Genomic DNA, 17,532 nt, shown 5'->3' on the forward strand with positions numbered 1-17,532 from the left:
CGGACCAAAAAAAAAAAAAAAAAGATCCTGATGAGTCATGTTCTTAAAAGTAGTTCTACTTTTACAGAAATTTGACAATTTAGGGGCCCTACCTCTTTTAAAACTTCCTATTCCAGCTGGGTGCTGGTGGTTCACTCCTGTAATCATAGCTACTCAGGAGGCTGAGATCTGAGGATCGTGGTTCAAAGCCAGCCTAGGCAGGAAAGACCATGAGACTCTTATCTCCAATAAACCACCAGAAAATCAGAAGTGATGCTGTGGCTCAAGTGGTAGAATGCTAGCTTTGAGTTGAAGCGCTGAGGGACAGCACCCAGGCCCTGAGTTCAAGACCAATGACTGACAAAAAACAAACAACAACAAAAAAAACTTTCTATTTCAGCTAGCTAAATCATGTAAAAATGTTTTACAGAATCAAATTAAGCTTAGAATGTAGCTCAGTTGCAAACCTGCCTAGCAAGCACAAGGCTCTGAGCTCAGGCTCAACCAGTAAAAAAAAGCCAACAGCAACCACCACCACCCAAACCAGTAACAAACAAAAATCAGTAAAAAAAAACAAACAAAAACACAATTTTCTCAATTCATAGTTAACCTAAATGCTTCATACATGAGAATCAAATACTTTGGATTATTTGTAATTATTTAGATTTTTTTTTGGTGTGAAAAATGTTTTACCTTAACCCTTCTGGATTCCTCTCTGTACTGAAAATTAAACTGATATATAAGGCTGATTAACAGGAGGAAAGCTACGTTAATTACATAGATCTATTCAGGAGATCCACAAAACACAAGCTCTGAAGAAGGGTCAGATGACTGAAGATCATAAAGCATCTTGAGCTACTGGAAGGAACAGGGGGCTAAAAAGGATGATTGTCACTATTTTTGTTTTAAATTTTAGTTCCCTTTGTATAAGTTGGTCTGATTTGGGGATGGGAACGGGAATCACAGATATGGTGAAACAAAGGACAAAGAGTGAACCAATGGAACAGTGATACTCACAAGACACTATGTTGGAAATGAATTTTACAACGTGGTGGGAAGGGACATGAAGGAGGGGGAATGAAACAGGAGAAAATGAGGGAAGGGGTAACACTGAAAGAAACGTACTCATTATTTATATAACTATAACTCCTCTTTGCATCACCCTTACAATAAAAATAAATAACACAAAAATAAACAGCAACAACAACAACAACAAAAGAAATGTCACATTATATGTACAGATAAAGAGCCTGTGGAGTAACAAAGGTGACCCCTGAACAGCTCTACGAATGACAGTGAATGAGCTGACCACTCCAGCTACCTTCTCCTGGAAGGTAGCGTACCAAGTAAGTACCAACTGAGTACCTTTTGGAAGATCTCTGCTTCTAAACAGGGAGTTCAGCTTCAAGCTTTGGCACTGGAGCTACACCCTAGGCCCAGGCACATGCTAGGCACGTACTCTACCACTGAGCTCTACCCCAAGCCCAGACCAGAGAGGAGTGGAGGTACAGCTTTCTCCTGAATGCTCTGTTCCCCACATACTCTCTCTTTTTAAAGCACAGCAAAGCATTCTGAATATTTCTTGAACTCCTTGAATTGCAAAATTCTACTCCCAGGTCAAAAACCACAATAAGCCACACATTTATATTTAGGGAATTTAAACATGTGTTAATGTTCAATGAATAATATTTTTGGTTTTTTAATTATTAGTTTTTATTGTAGATTGATGATATAATTATATATACGTATGGTATAATGAGATGCTCAGTTCTTGAATATGCTGTGTACTGATCACATCATGGTAATTTAAATATGCATTAACTTAAACATTTATCATTTCTTTGTGGTATGAACACTAAAACCTCCCTCAGGCATTTTGAAATGTCCATACATTGTTGTTAATGAGTAATCATATCATGCAATAGAACACCGGAACTTATTCTTCCTACTTAACTATAACTTTATACTCACTTCATGAGTATGAAATTTAGAACAGTAGTTCTAAATTTCAATTTTTAGGGGATTTTTCAGACACCATGCAAATGGGACCATGTAGCATTGCTCTTTCTATTGCTGACTTTTTCACTTATTGTGATATTCTCTAAGTTCGTGATGTTGAAAATGTCATAATTTCATCCCTCTTAATGACTGAATAATATTCTGGCTCTATTTTTGCCACATTTCTTTATCCATTCATCCTTGATAGACAGTACGTTGATTTCATATATTGACTATCATGAATAGCATTGCAATAAATATGCCTGGGATGGCCTGGCCCAGAGTCTTTATATTTATACTTTCCTTCTTAGATGGGATGCCAGACACACACACACACACACACACCATCCCAGCTTTTTCTGTTGTGATGGGATCTTGCAAACCACTGGACCTATGTATGATCTTCTAGTTCTCAGTGGCCCACATAGCTAGGATTGCCATTCTGAGCCACCAGGGCATAGCATTACTTTTCTTTTCAATGTGCTGTACAATTCAGCTTGCTGCCATTGCTGAGGCTTTTGCACATTAGCTGTTCAGGGATATTGGACTAGAGTTTTCTTTCTTTTATTCTGTGAGTATGTTTTCCTTGCTTTGGTATTAAGGTAAACATTGGCTTGATTGGGGGATTGATAATGTTAGAAACATTGTTTAACCTATTTAATTTATTAGGAGTTGAAAGTATAGAGGTTCTCTTAACTTTTGCCTGTATTTCCAGTTTATTCATTTTATCAAGTTCTATTCATTTATGGGTGTATAGTTCAGAGTGTTTGTTACCTCTATTTTTGCTATATATAAACAAAGTATTATACTTGTATAGATAGCATATATTCCATATAAAATGATCTTGGTGTTGTATCTCATAGGAAATACAGATAACATAAATGCATAACATAATATCACTTATAGTCCTGAAACAAAAGAAGACTAATTTGGTAAATAAGGCTAACTTGTTATAAATATTGAGTTATAATATAACAAATTTCCATAAGAGCACTGAAGAATGTCCTATAGATTACACAGAGTGAGCCAGTAAGTTTTTGTAATCCTGGAATTTGTATGTGCCTGTTTCAAAATACATTGAGTTATTCATCCACATAGTTCTAAAACATCCTATGTAATTTTCACTAGCTAATATAACTGTTCAAAGTTGAGTTTGAAAGTAAATGTGGATTATACATTTCTTGAACTTTTCACAATTCTACTAGTTTCTGTTGTATTCTACTGTATCTGCTTTCTAATTCGTCAAAGTCAACAAAGCCTTTGGGCATGAAGGATGCTATGATTTAAAATAGCTTACAGAGTTTTGTTAACAGGCAATTTTTAACAGTGAGTCATTTTTTTCTGATAAGGACCACAGTGAAGATATATGTATATTAATGTTATATACTAACTTTCAACTGGTTATATGCTTACCTCATTTTATTGTTTAATTATCAATCTATTTTGCAACATTGGATACCTTCTTTATTACCCAAAGGTCATGATTTAGAAATAAATACAAATTGGTGGAATGATTTTTACCTTAATATTCCACTCAAATTCTCAAATTTACCCATCTATAAGAAAATACTTTGGTGGAAGTATCTAATACTGAAACCAAATTCAATAAATGAATAAATGTGTGTTCTTCAAAACTGAAGTTGACAGATATATTGTAGGAACCATCTAGTTATTTCCAGGTTGGCATGAGCTTGAAGTGTCTGAATAAGGTCCAAAGTTGAATGGCACTCTGAAGTGAGGGTTATCACTACCTGAGGTTTTAAACTTAGAATCTGTGGTCCACATTGCACATAAGGCAAAGTCAGCCCTCAATTCCTGAAGGGTCTACCTTCACAGGTTCAGCCAAACTTGCACAATTTACTATTTTAAAAGATTGCTTCTGGACTTGAGATGTCCTGGGCCTTTTTTGTGTATTCCTATTCCCTAACAATAGAGAATACCAAATATGCACAGAGCGCACACATAGTGTTGGGATTGATAAGTTGCCTCACTATGAATCACACAGCATGGAAGGATCTGTGGGCTCTGTGCAAATACCAAGCCAGTTATATAAGGGGAGTACCTGAGGTGTGGCACCTGTGGTGGAGTGGGTCCTTGTCCCAATTACCCATCAATAACAAGGAACATCTGTACTTCTATGTCTGTTTACCCCCTCACCATTCTCTCTCTGCGTATAGCTGTTATATATTCCAAACTGTGTAACATTTTTGTACCTGGCTGAGATAAACTTATTTACCTTCATACCTGGGTATTCATACACTGGGAAGCTAATTTCAGTGCCAGAACTTTTCCTTAGAAATTTGCAATTGTTTGCTGCATGCTTACCCACCATTCACGAAGCTGGAGCAGAAGATAGTGATTCTGAAGCCAGCCATGCTTTGTTAGCATACATGTTTCAAGATGAGGAAAGGGATGGGAAGGGAGAGCAAGGAAGAGAGGAAGGTGAAAGGGAAGAGGAAAACAAGAAGTGGTAGGGGAAGGCCAAAACAAGAAAAAAAACTCACCACTTGGAGTCTGAGGAAGGGAAATGCAGAGCAAAATTTTTAGTTTCTTTGAAGATGATAGTGACAAAATTGTATTAAGCATTTATTACTATGTCAATAATATCCTTCGAGCCTACTGTGAGAATCAAAGTCTATAATTCATGTCTGACAGGCTTCGGGTGAAATCAAAGATATAAAAATGCCATAAATTAAGGCATTAATGATTATCTTTTATTAATGAACCTATATAACCGTACTTTTCACCTCATTTGTATTTTCACATTGCTCTATTTCTCATGGTAGACTATTACCTAAATTTACTTCCTCAGCGTAAAATAATTGTTCTCAAATTGCTCCTTTGTTTTTTTTTAAATCCTATTATGTTGAACGTGCATCTTCAGGCAATGTCTGGATTGGCTTTTCTGTTGAATATAAAGTATCATCTCATCAGGGGTGGGGAGCATTGAGAGATGGACATAAAGCCTGGAAATCATCTGGGGCATGATGAAAGGAGCTCCTCTTTTGCTTCTCCTCAGCTGCCTGGGGCATTCTGACCAAACTGAAAACTTTATATAGACCACAAGTGATGTTGTAAATACCCCCTTTTTTGTTCTGCCTCTGGCAGAACAAAAGTTCCTCATAATATACAAATGAATTCACTATCGACACAATAAACATAAGTATAGAAGCATACATATAAAATTTGACTACCTTCTAGATGAACCAAATACTATAAATACAGTAAATACTGTCCTAACAGTTAACTCAAAAGACCCCTTCCTCTGGACTCTCATAATACTTTTACTTTGAGTATTTAAAAATTTCTACATTTTGGAAGTGGCTTTGTAAATTTGCTCTTAATTATCTGATCATATTTTTGACTCAAAAGAGTCAGTTCTCCCAACGTTTAGATTTATCTGCCAAGATGACATGATACTATGTTGCTTAACATGAATTTTAAAACAGATTCTCAAAACACATTTATCAGTGATGATGTTTTGAAAAATGTAGAACATATTCTTAGAAATGCACTCAAAGAAAAGTTCTAAGACTTGTTTAAACAATGACACAACATCTGTAAAGTAGAAATGCTGGCAGACTATAAAGTCTAACTGGAACTTGAAGTTACTTCTTAGTCTTTATTTAAAAACACATGACATTGTCTTGGAGGTACTACATATCCACTTAGTAACAAACATCTGGTAACAGACAGAACAGGTCTTCCTCAGATGAAATCGAGAGGCAATTATTGGACCCGTCTTCTATTCTGAGATATATCCCTATCTCTGCATCCTTCTTTCTAGTGATAACTATCGTAATTGTAGGAATCACATGGAATTTTCAGGAAATTGCAAGTTTCTCTATACTGTTTTCTTTTGTTATTGTTTAGCTTTTACTGTTTTGTGCCAGGACTGAGGCTTGAACTCAGTGCCTAGGTGCTGTCCCTCAGCATTTTGCTCAAGGCTGGCACTTAAACCACATTTCACTTCTCAATGTTTTGCTGATTGATTGGAGATAAGAGTTTCGTGGAAGCCCAGGCTGGCTTCAAACCATAATCCTCAAATCTCAGCTTCCTGAGTAGTTAGGATTACTGGTGTAAGCCACCAGCACCTGGCTCTGTTATTTTGATTTCCTGTGAAGTTTCAATAATTCATATGTGCTAAAGTTTACATACCTTTCTTCCAGCTCTAATTGGGTATACAAATTCTGATGTTTTGCTCATAATTGTCTGTAAGACTTGCTTTCTCATACATTCAACTTTCAGCTTTAAGGAGAGCCAACTTATCTCAACTGAGAGACTATTATCTCTGCTGATGATGGTATGTACCCTTTACAGGCAAATGTCATTTGCTCTTCTGCATTACCAATAGGGCAAATTCAAATATTAAATGAATGAGACACTATACAAATGACAAGGTCAATCTAAAGAATGATGATCTTGTTTCAGTTAAATGTATCCCACAGATTTATCAGGTACCTGATCTGATTCTATTATGACTATATATTTGTAACCAAGGAATTTTAAATGATTGTTTATATTGCTATAGGAAAATGACAGCAGGCAAATTGGGAATCAGCAGCTGTTGAATGAAGGCCAATGTGAGCTGAGAGAATTGTAGACTTATTTTGTCTGGCTGTAAGATTGTGTTTTGAAGTAAATAGGTGGGAAGTGCCAATGTAACAGGTAATGTGTTTAGTGAGACTTTTACAAAGTAAAGGTAAAAAGGAACTGAAACCTGAACATAGTATTTTTTGAGAGGGAAAACGTGTGTGTATGTGTATTGTTATTTTATGTGTATGCCAGTCCTGTGGCTTGAACTCAGGGCCTGGGTGCTGGTCCTGCACTTTTTTGTTCAAGACAAGCACTTTATCACTTGAGCCACAGCTCTACTTCCAGCTGGCAACTATATTTTAAACAAGAATAAATATGCTGATATAATTGAATAACATCTATCATGAAATTATTTTTGTTGTCAATATTTACAGTAGTGAATTTAAGAAAATGAAATTTATAAAGGTTTAAGGATTTCTTTTATATTCTAAAACTTTACTTACAATGTATCAGACCCTAAATCATAGAAAATATTTGGATTTTTTCACTTTGACTTAGCATTGAAGTTTGTATAAAATGTTGTCTTATAAGTAGCAGTAAGTTTGGCATTATATTGGTTATACGGAGAATTGTTTTTTGAATAAAAATCAACATAAGTGAGTTTAGAAACAAAATGGTAAGACCAAGAACAGAGGGTAAACCAATACAACAGTAATACTCACAAGACAGTATGTTGGAAATGAACTTTAAAGATTGGGGGAGGGGCATTGGGGAAGAGGGGAAGTGGGAGAAAAATGAGGAGGGGGTAACAATGTCCAACAAGAAACATACTTACTACCTTAACTGTACTTACTACCTTAACTGTAATCCCTCTGTACATCACTCTGACAATAAAAATAAATTTAAAAAGGAAACAATGTAAGGGACGATTTTGGAGTTTTGCATATGCTATGCAAACATTTTACTACTTAAACCATGACTCTAGTCTTTGGTCTGTCTTTAGTTCTTGAGATACAACCTCAACCATCTTGCCTGAGCTAGCCTTGAACTGGATCCTCTTGTCTCCATTTCTCCAGTAGCTGAGATTACAGGAATTTACCACTGTACCAAACTTGGTAGAAGAACCTTGCACCTTGATTACCAACATTAGGAAGGAAAATTTTATTGACCTTAACTTGATGTTGTCTATTGGAAACCAGTTATGTGATCATGTTGCTGGACAGGAAACATTACAATTATAATGTTGAGTTATACAGTTAATTTTGTGGTATATATGTCTGATAGATCTGAGAACACACAAAGAATGATCTGATCTAATTGTTTTATATCATTTTTAGCATATCCAAGGCAATTGCTTTGAAGTAACGTGACACATGCTTACCATTTACAAGTTGTTCTAGACTTGCCTCAATACTTGTACCAATAGAAGATGAAGTCAGGACCAAATAACCTTAAACATTATTCATGGGAACCAAAAAGAGCTTATTTATTTCTTGACCCTTCTAGATAAAAGTGGGTGAAAGTCTCCTTACATCCTTAGAAAATGTAAGAACTTTAGGCTTACCATGTAGCAATCAGCAGTTAGAATAGAAAAAATATAAAGCAGATATCCCTAATCAACCAAATTGGAAAAAGATGAAAGACTGAATTACAATGCTCAACCTCCCTAGCCATAAAAGAAATGCAAATCAAAACAACACTGAGATACCACCCCACCCCAGTTAGAGTATCTATAATCAAGAATATCTATAATTATAGATATAGAATATCTATAATCAATAATATAGATACAGGTGGACCCACTGCAACAATGAGATGTACAAGATGTTATGTCAAAAAACAAACTTTACAACTTTGGCAGGGGGGGGGGAGGCGGAGGGGAGGAGATGGGAGGGCAGGGATGGTAAGGAGAAACAAAGGAGGAGGCAACAATGCTTGATAAGAAATATACTCATTACCTTGCTCATGTAATTGTAACCCCTATGTACAGTGTTTTCACAATAAAAAAAACTTATTATTTTAAAAAAGTGAGAACCTATGGCAAAGAAAGTTCCTGTACAAGAAAAGGCTAACAGCAGAGAGTCTGTCAAGAGACACTACAATTTTATTAGCCAAATAAGCCCAATAAGCAATACTGACTGGGTACTGGTGACTCATATCTATAATCCTGGCTACTCTGGAAACTAAGATTTGAGGCTCTCAGTCCCAAACCAGCCCAGGCAGAAAAGTCTAATAGATTCTTACCTCCAATAGTCTGAGAGATTCTTATCTCCAATTAACCAATAAAAAGCCAGAATGGAGTTGGCCCCAGTGGTAGATTATCAGAGTTGACCAGAAAAGATAAGGAACAGCATCTATGCCCTTAGATTGTGTCCAGTATTGTCACCAAAAAAAAGCAATATTTGATTCTATTATGTTACCAGTAAAATAACAATACTTGTTAAACATTGAATAATCATTTGTTAGATTCAAAACCCAGAGTTTTCTTTTATAAATGATAATAACTTCTAATTTAAACTTCCAAAATTTTCATAGCTGATAGAAATGTATTTGAATAAACTAAGAAACTTAAAGTAATACAAAATCATTTAAAAATGCTCCTCCTTAATTGATTTTCATCAATTGTCAATATTCTATCATAGAGAAATGTCTGAATTTTTCTAATTCAGCTATAATGAAATCAATTGAGTGCTCAGTGTAGATTTTAAATACATCATTCATCCATTGCTTCTCTAGTCAAGTGTTCTTCTAAGATGTTGACTGGGCAGTGCTTTTCAAATGGTCAACATGTACAATGTTGAGATCCGCCAAATAGCAAATCAACCTTTATAATTAAAGTTGACAAGCTGACAACTAAATGAGTGTATACTGGCATCTATATAAAAATTTTTATGTCACATTGCCGTCTGTGCACTTATTTGCGTTATGTCAATAGCCGAAGGCTCGATTCTCTGCACCAGAAGCATGTTCCATTCCAAGGTCTTCAGACAGCTCCCCTTCGCCCTAGTGAGTTTGCTGATTAATTTTGGATACTCTTCTTAATTAACACCCCAAAGGAGGTCTAGATTATCTAGCCTATAGTCCATGAAAAACAAGTGAATCTGAAGAATAATGACCCAGGGAGACAGGCATACTCTCTCCAAATGATGTTTAAGAACTTTGAGTCTCTTGAAAGTGAAGATCCCGTCCGGCAATGCCTAGGGAAGAAGTAGGCCTTTAATCAGGGCAAAACCAGAGATTTGTGTGAGTCTAATTTAATTTACTTTTTGACATGGAGAGGAGTGATAGATGTTCCTTGACAGATGAAACATGGCACCCCGATGTAGTCATGGTTTCCAGTAGCCTTGATTAGTAAGTGGTCCCATTTTGACCTTCAGGCAAAAGAGCTGATGAATGAAAAAGTGTGGCAATTAGAACAGTAAGATAAAGTAGAAAACTTGATAATTATGCCTAAATCTGTGAAAAGTAATCATGAGACCAAGAAATACTAAGCTAATGGAAGCTTCCATAAGGATGTCTACACATATGAATCCTTCACATGCAAAGATTTCAAATGAGAACTCTGCAAAATATTAAGTCTGCAGATCAGATTTTAGTTCATCTATTTATATAACCATTACTGAAAAAACAGCCTGTTTTTTCTTTAACTCTGTTTGTATTTGGTGCTGATCCTGAGTCTTGAACTCAGAGCCAAGTTCTGTCCTGAGTTATTTTGCTTAAGGATAGTGCTCTACCTCTTGAGCCATAGCCCCACTTACAACTTTTTGGTGGTTAATTGGAAATAAGTGTCACAGACTTTCCTGCCTACACTGGCTTTGAACCACTATCCTCAGAATTCAGCCTCCTGAGTAGCTAGGATTATAGGTGTGAGCCATTGGTGAGCAGGCTGCTTTGATTTGCATTTCTTTTATGGCTAGATATGTTGAACATTTTTTTATGGCCAGATATGTTGAACATTTCTTCATGTGTCTATTGGCCATTCTTATTTCTTTGCCAGAGAAGTCTCTCTTTAAGTTTTTGCCCATTTATCAATGAAATATATTTTAGATATAGAGCCTTTGTCTGATGTAACTCTGGAAAGCATTATGGAGTTCCCGCAAATGACTAAACATAGAGCTTCCTTATGACCCAGCAATCACAGTTCTGGGCATGTACCCAAATGACTACAAACCAACCCACACTAATGCCACCAGCTCACTAATGCCACCAGCACAACTATGTTCATTGCAACATTATTTACCATAGTTTAGATATGGAATCAACTCAGATGCCCCTTGTAGTTGAATGGATAAAGACAATGTGGTATATATACACAATGAAATTCTATGCTGCCATCAGAAAGAATATTGCCCCATTCATTAGGTAATAGAAAGACTTAGAAAAAATTACATTAAACAAAGTAAGCCTGACAGGCTGCATGGTTTCCTTGATTTGTAATAACTAGAGTATGTCTATAAGTCTACAAGTTAATCCAATGGACAGTAAAAAACAAATAATTCCCCTTGGATGTGATTAATTGAACAGCACTCTAAGCATTTGCAAACTGAGAATAAAGGAGAATATTCTTAGAAGAGGATCACAATGGCTCAGGCTATGTTTATATGACCATATAAAATGATGATTATTGAAATGAACTCCAAGAAGTGGAAACAGAGGTTTGTTTTCTTTTTTTGCCAGTACATGTATATATTTTTATAATTTATTTTTATTTTTTATTTTTAACTACATTTTTATTGTAAAAATACTGTACAAAGGGGTTACAGTTACATGAGCAAGGTAATGAGTACATTTCCTATCAAGCATTGTTACTTCCTCCATTGTTTTTCCCCTACCCTCCCTTCCCTCCCCACCTCCACAACTATACTCCCCTCTGTCCCTTTCCCCACCTCCTTTCCTAAATTGTAAAGTTCCTTTTTCAACTTTGTTTTTTGTTTTGTTTTGTTTTTTGTTCTTTTTTTGCTGGTCATGGGGCCTGAACTCTGGGCCTGGGCGCTGTCCCTCAGCTCTTCAGCTCAAGGCTAGTGCTCTACCACTTGAGCCACAGCGCCACTTCCAGTTTTTTCTGTTTATGTGGTGCTGAGGAATGGAACCCAGGGCCTCATGCATGCCAGGCAAGCACTCTACCACTGAGCCAGCTTCCCAGTCCCAGATGTTTTTCTTTTACTGTACTGTGTGTAGTTCTTTTTTGTTTCTTTTTTCTGCTTTGGTTTATTCCCTGTTGCCACTGTTATTTATCACTGTACCCTTTGTCTTGTACATCAATTTATTTAATTTGGGAAAGGGAAGGGAAATCACAGAAATGGTGGAATGAGGAGAGGTGAACCAACTCAACAGTGATACTCACTGGATACTATGTTGGAAATGAACTTTACAACTTGTGGGGAGGGGGGATCACTGGGGGAAAAGTGGGAGAAATTGAGGGAGGCAGTAACACTTTTCAAAAAGAAATGTACTTATTACCTTATGCTAACTGTAACCCCTCTCTGTATGTCACTTTTACAACAAAATACATTAGAAAAAAATAAAGCAAAAAATATAATGAACAGTCCTAGCATAGTAAACCTTAAGCATGTCATCATTTCAAGGTCTCATTTAAAAAAGAAAAAGCACTAAGGCTTAGAGATTTTTCATTTAGAACTATGAGTGTCTACCTATATGTTCAATGAGTCCGTCAGTCAACAAACCATTATCCATGCTTCTGCGGTTCAAATACTGTGGAAATATTTGTGCCTGCAAATTGAATATAGTAACTTAGATCGTAGCTCCAGAGTGTCCCATCCCTGAACATAAAATGCCTTTGTAATCTGACTTGGTCATTTGTCAGAGAAAATGCTGGCGTGTATCTCTTCACCTCTTAAACATGGGCTTGAATTAGTTAAAAGCAGATAAAAAACCACAAAGCTTATTGAGCTAAGCACTTTATTGAGTAAGCACTTTCACATTGGTACTGAGCAAAGCTGTGGACATAAAAGATTGTGTCATGTTATAGGAAATGTTCAAGCAAAAGAGACTGAAATACTAAACTACCAACCATCTTGTTGCATTTACATTAATATAAAAAATATCAATCATAAATGTATGCATGCTGTGACATAGATTGATACTATAAAAAGATCAAATTGAATTATTAACAAAAATCTGTGGCAAGTTTTTCAAATTTTAAGTATAAATGTATATCCCAAGTCACTCACAGAAGTTGTTTTAAAAATATTTTATGTAATATTACCAAGTTCATTATATACTCTGTCCAGGAAATATGTAACTACAGTCACTTGTTTCAATAGAAAAGATAGAACTTTAACTTAATTCTTACCCATATCAATGGGTATTTTCAAACTATTCAAACAATAAACAATTACTTAAATAATTTGCTACCTTTGAATATATTTAGAATATCATGTTGTATTCTAGTATTTCCTTTCTTTCTTCCTTTCTGGAATCTCTCTCTCTCTCTATCCCTTCCTTCCTTCCCTTCTTTTTCTTTTTCCTTCCTTAATTGTTTGGAAACATGTTCTTTCTATGAAGCCCAGAATGGCCTTGAACTTGTAATCATCCTGCCTTGACTCCTAAGCACTGAAAATTTAGGCTTGTGCCACAACTGGCAGATATTTACTTTATAGAAGTTTTTTAAGCTATGATAGAGATCACGAAGCAGTTGAATGTCAATAACTAGTTATTTTGAAACCTGTAATGAAAAATAAATCTGATTTTTGCTGCATAGGATTCACAAGATTCAGTTCCATCTGATCATAGATATTAGCATGCAGAACAAAAAATAAAACTTCTATAGGATGACTCTCTAAAATTTTGGGGTACATTTCCTTAGACAAAATATGAAAAGCACTTACCATAATTGAGATAATTTTATGTTATGCTACATTAAAATTAAAATTATTCTCATCAAAGATGCCATGAGCAGAGTAGAAAAGGAAGCTACAGAGTAAAAGAAATGGTAACATATGTCAGCAAAGGGCTTGTTCCAGAATATATGTAAAGAACTACTTACTATAATACAGAAAAAAATAGATTAAAGACATAGTAGAAAAATGGTTAAGAAACTTAAAGAGGCATATCAAAAAGTAAGAATGTTTCAGAATTCATAGTCAAGTCACACAAATTAAACCAAAAGGAGGCACATCACTGATGAAATAATACTAAACATTAAATACTATAAAAATTAAATACTCAAACATTAAAATAAGATATTCTTCCAGTTGTTTTTCCAATATGTTAAAAAGAAAAATAATTAAAACCCATTATTCCCAGGACTGCACAGACAAAAAGAAAGGAAAATATAAACTAATGACTTCTCTTAGACCTATTGGAGAACTACATTTGTGAAGGAAAACTAACACAACAAAATCTGTAGTGTCTGGTGCATATGGAGAGATAAATTACCTGAGATTTGCTTTCCTGGAGTGAAAGCAAAATGCCAGGTAGTAGGAAAATCACACATACATTTGTTTTGGCTGCGTTGGAGACTGACATGAATCATGGAGACTTCTACATACTGACCAACTCAGAGAAGTTTCCCAATTGCTTGGGTAGGAGAAAGAATGGATAGGTTTATGAGACACCCAGATTCTTTTCTCTAATAAAAGCAAACATTCTTCAGAGGAAAGGCCACCAGCAGACAGTTTTTAAGAGATGAATACCATTTCTGCCCACTGGCTGTATGCCCTAGGAGACCTCAAAGCCTGAAACATGGAGAGAAGTAAATTAATGCATACCCATCCTATAAACATAGGTCTGCTCAGAGATGATAACTTAATTACAAAATTAGAGAATACTATTTTCCCTTGCACATTTTACTTTTGCTACTAGTGACAGTAAGCTGTAACTAAAGACATTGTAAAATTCAGACTTCTCTGAAAAACAGCATAAAAGGAAGGTTCAAAACCAAAAAGTAAGGACAAAACAAGCCTACTAGAGGAATTTGATCAATGTGCCCATAGCTACTGAAGTATTAACTATATTTATTTCAAATCTGGATTAAGATAATCTTCTCTAGCACTTAAAAGTCTGTTTTCTTTGGTGCTTACATGTGCACACATATCAACAATGACACCTTACAAAAAGCAAGAATCCATGATCTGGAGAGTTGTCATTATCAGACCAGACTTTGATGTAATTTCTTACATATTATCATGTAGAAAGCTTAAAATAATTTCAGTCAGTATGTTAAATAATCTATGGTACAAAGCACATAAAATGAAATATGAGATCATAATGTCATCAGACACAAAACTATAAGGGAAAGGGTAAAAGAGCCAAGTGCCTGTGTCTCAAATCTGTAACCCTAAGTACTAATGAACCTGAGATCTGGTGGATCATGACTTAAGCAAGCCTGAGCAGAAATGTTCCCAAGTCCTCAGTTCCAAAGTAACCAAGAAACAAGTTAAAGAAGTCAGGCTGTGGCATGGCTCATCATCACCTGAACAAATTATATGATATTAAATAAGTAAATAACAGTTGAAGTTCAATACTTAAATTTCAAAAATAAAACAAATTGGCAGAAGTTGATGAATTTAACACCCAAACAACCAGACCTATCAGATAACTATAGCTTAGTCCTAAATAATAGCCAAGGTCTACATTTTTCTTGGCTATGTACAGATAATGTTCTATTGCCTTCTCTGTTACCCATTACACTTTCTGTTACCTCAAATACTAATTGCCTTGTAAACATGCAAATCATTTTAAGAGTATACTATGAACAACTATATGTCAGCAAATAAGATAACTTTGGTGAAATGAATGATTTCTTGGCTGCTAACTACTGAATGCTGTGTGCTTTTTACGCAAACTATGGTTGAAAAGAATAGATCTCTAGCAATAAGGACTGAATTATTTGAACTAATAATCAATAAAATTCATCTATTGCCCATAATCTGAGCTATTTGGGAGGCTAAAATCTAGAGGAGCAAGGCTGAAGCCAACCTGCCAGAAAGTCTGCTGAACTCTATTTCCAATTTACCATCAAAAAGATCATGTGGTTTGTAATCTGACTTATGGAACTGAAAGTTTTTTGAACAATCATTATCATAATCATCATAAAGCTCATCTGGGACGTGGCTCAAGTAGGAAGGTACCGGCCTTAAGCAAACAAACCAAGCAATAAAATACATGAGTTTAAGCCCTGGTACCAGCACACACACACACACACACACACACACACACACACACACACACACATTAAAAACATTCTACATAGTAAGCAATATCAAATTTCATAAACCATTAACCTTCTGGAATACTAGAACTAAGTAAATATAATTTGAAATAATGAAGAAAATACCACTGGAAGTAGTACCCTAAAATGGAAGTACTTAGGAAAAAATCTAATATAACAAAATATGACAGGATCCCTTAGTAAAAGCTAAAATCATTTAATAAATAGAAAAGAACTCAACTAGAATATTTTATATGGGAAAACTAAACATTGTTAAGACGTCAATTTTTCCTAAATCTCTATGGTCAGTACAACCCCAGTCAAATTCATGCCAAATTTTACTAATAAGCAGGAGGTTGGAGGTCTCATGCGACCCTTACAAGTATTCATGGTAATCATCAGAAGCAAACGTGATGATATTGATAGAAGAGAGACATAGGTAAATGGATCTGCATGGAGAACTCAGAAATGGACCAATACAAACACACAAACACAGCCAACTGATTTGTGACAGATGGTGCTGGAATGGAATCATTAGATGCTCCTGTAAGTGAAGACCGATACCATTCCTTACACAAAATTAGCAGTAAATGGATCACAGAATTTGATGTAATTACCTCTCATACTGCTGGAGGTAACACAGAAGTTGCAATTGAGATTTCCATACAAAACCCACAGGGTTTGAAAGAATGAAATGCATAGCCAAGCAATTCCATCAGCCACAGAGGGATCTTTGAATAACCATAACTATTACTCTCCCACAATGTCATGTGAACCTCCCAAGGGACTATACTTTTTGCTGTAGTTTTGAATTGTATGCATATTATGCAAGTGGAATCCTATGAAACAAATTATGATGTTGCCTTCTTCCCCACAGTATACTGCTCTGCAGATATTTCTGGTTACTCTGTGCCTCAATATTTGTTTATATTGCTGAGGACTCTGCAGCATGCATGGACCACAATTTAACTTTGCATCCATAAAATCATCCGTGAATACAATCTTCATGGAGCATTTTTCAAAAAAATTGTTTTTAGGATTCAATTTTTCATTGTTTTATGAATCCTTGGTGTACCAGGACTTTTGCAAGTTACTAGATCATAAAAATAGCTACTAACTAATATCTACTACATTGGCTGTTGTTGAAAGTAGAGCAGCTGTGAATGTTATGTCTGGTCTGTATCCTTAAGTTTTCATTAACAGCCAACCAGCTTTTCCACTCCATGTACTTCAAATGACTTGGTGGTGCCTGTGATTTTCTGTAGGTTAGTATTCTATCAGTATTACACTGCTGGCTCACTGCAACTTCAACTTGAATTTCCCTGATGGCTAACAGTCATGAATATATTTCCCATGTGACTATCTTACTATCCATCTGACCTCAGAAGTGAAATACTTCTTCATGTCTGTCTTTCAAGCCTTTCCTAATGGAAGCCTCTTTAGCTCCTTATATTGTTTTTGTTTGGGTTTTATTTGGTTTATGGTGCCAGGGAATGAACCTCATAGTCTTGCCGGAGAATTCTAGGCAAGCATTTGGAGAGAGCTTCATCCCTGACAGTCAGCATCCTTGTGACTGAGTTTTGTATAGACTCTAGTCATTTTTCAGGTATGTGGCTTTGTTTTTTTAACTAGTGAAGACGATCTTCATGGAGCATTCCTCTAAAAAATTGTCTATAGGATTCAATTTTTCAATAGTTTTATGCTTTCTTAGTGTATCAAGATTTTTGCAAAGCTCTAGATCATAATAATATCTACTATTTCTCTTAAAAATGAGTTAGTTTTTGGAAAGGAGTATGGAGGTTCCGCAAAAGACTCCACATAGAGCTCCCCTATGACCCAGCAATCCC

The sequence above is a fragment of the Dipodomys ordii genome, unplaced genomic scaffold (genome assembly GCF_000151885.1).
Source record: "Dipodomys ordii isolate 6190 unplaced genomic scaffold, Dord_2.0 Scaffold194, whole genome shotgun sequence".
NCBI classification, from domain to species: domain Eukaryota; kingdom Metazoa; phylum Chordata; class Mammalia; order Rodentia; family Heteromyidae; genus Dipodomys; species Dipodomys ordii.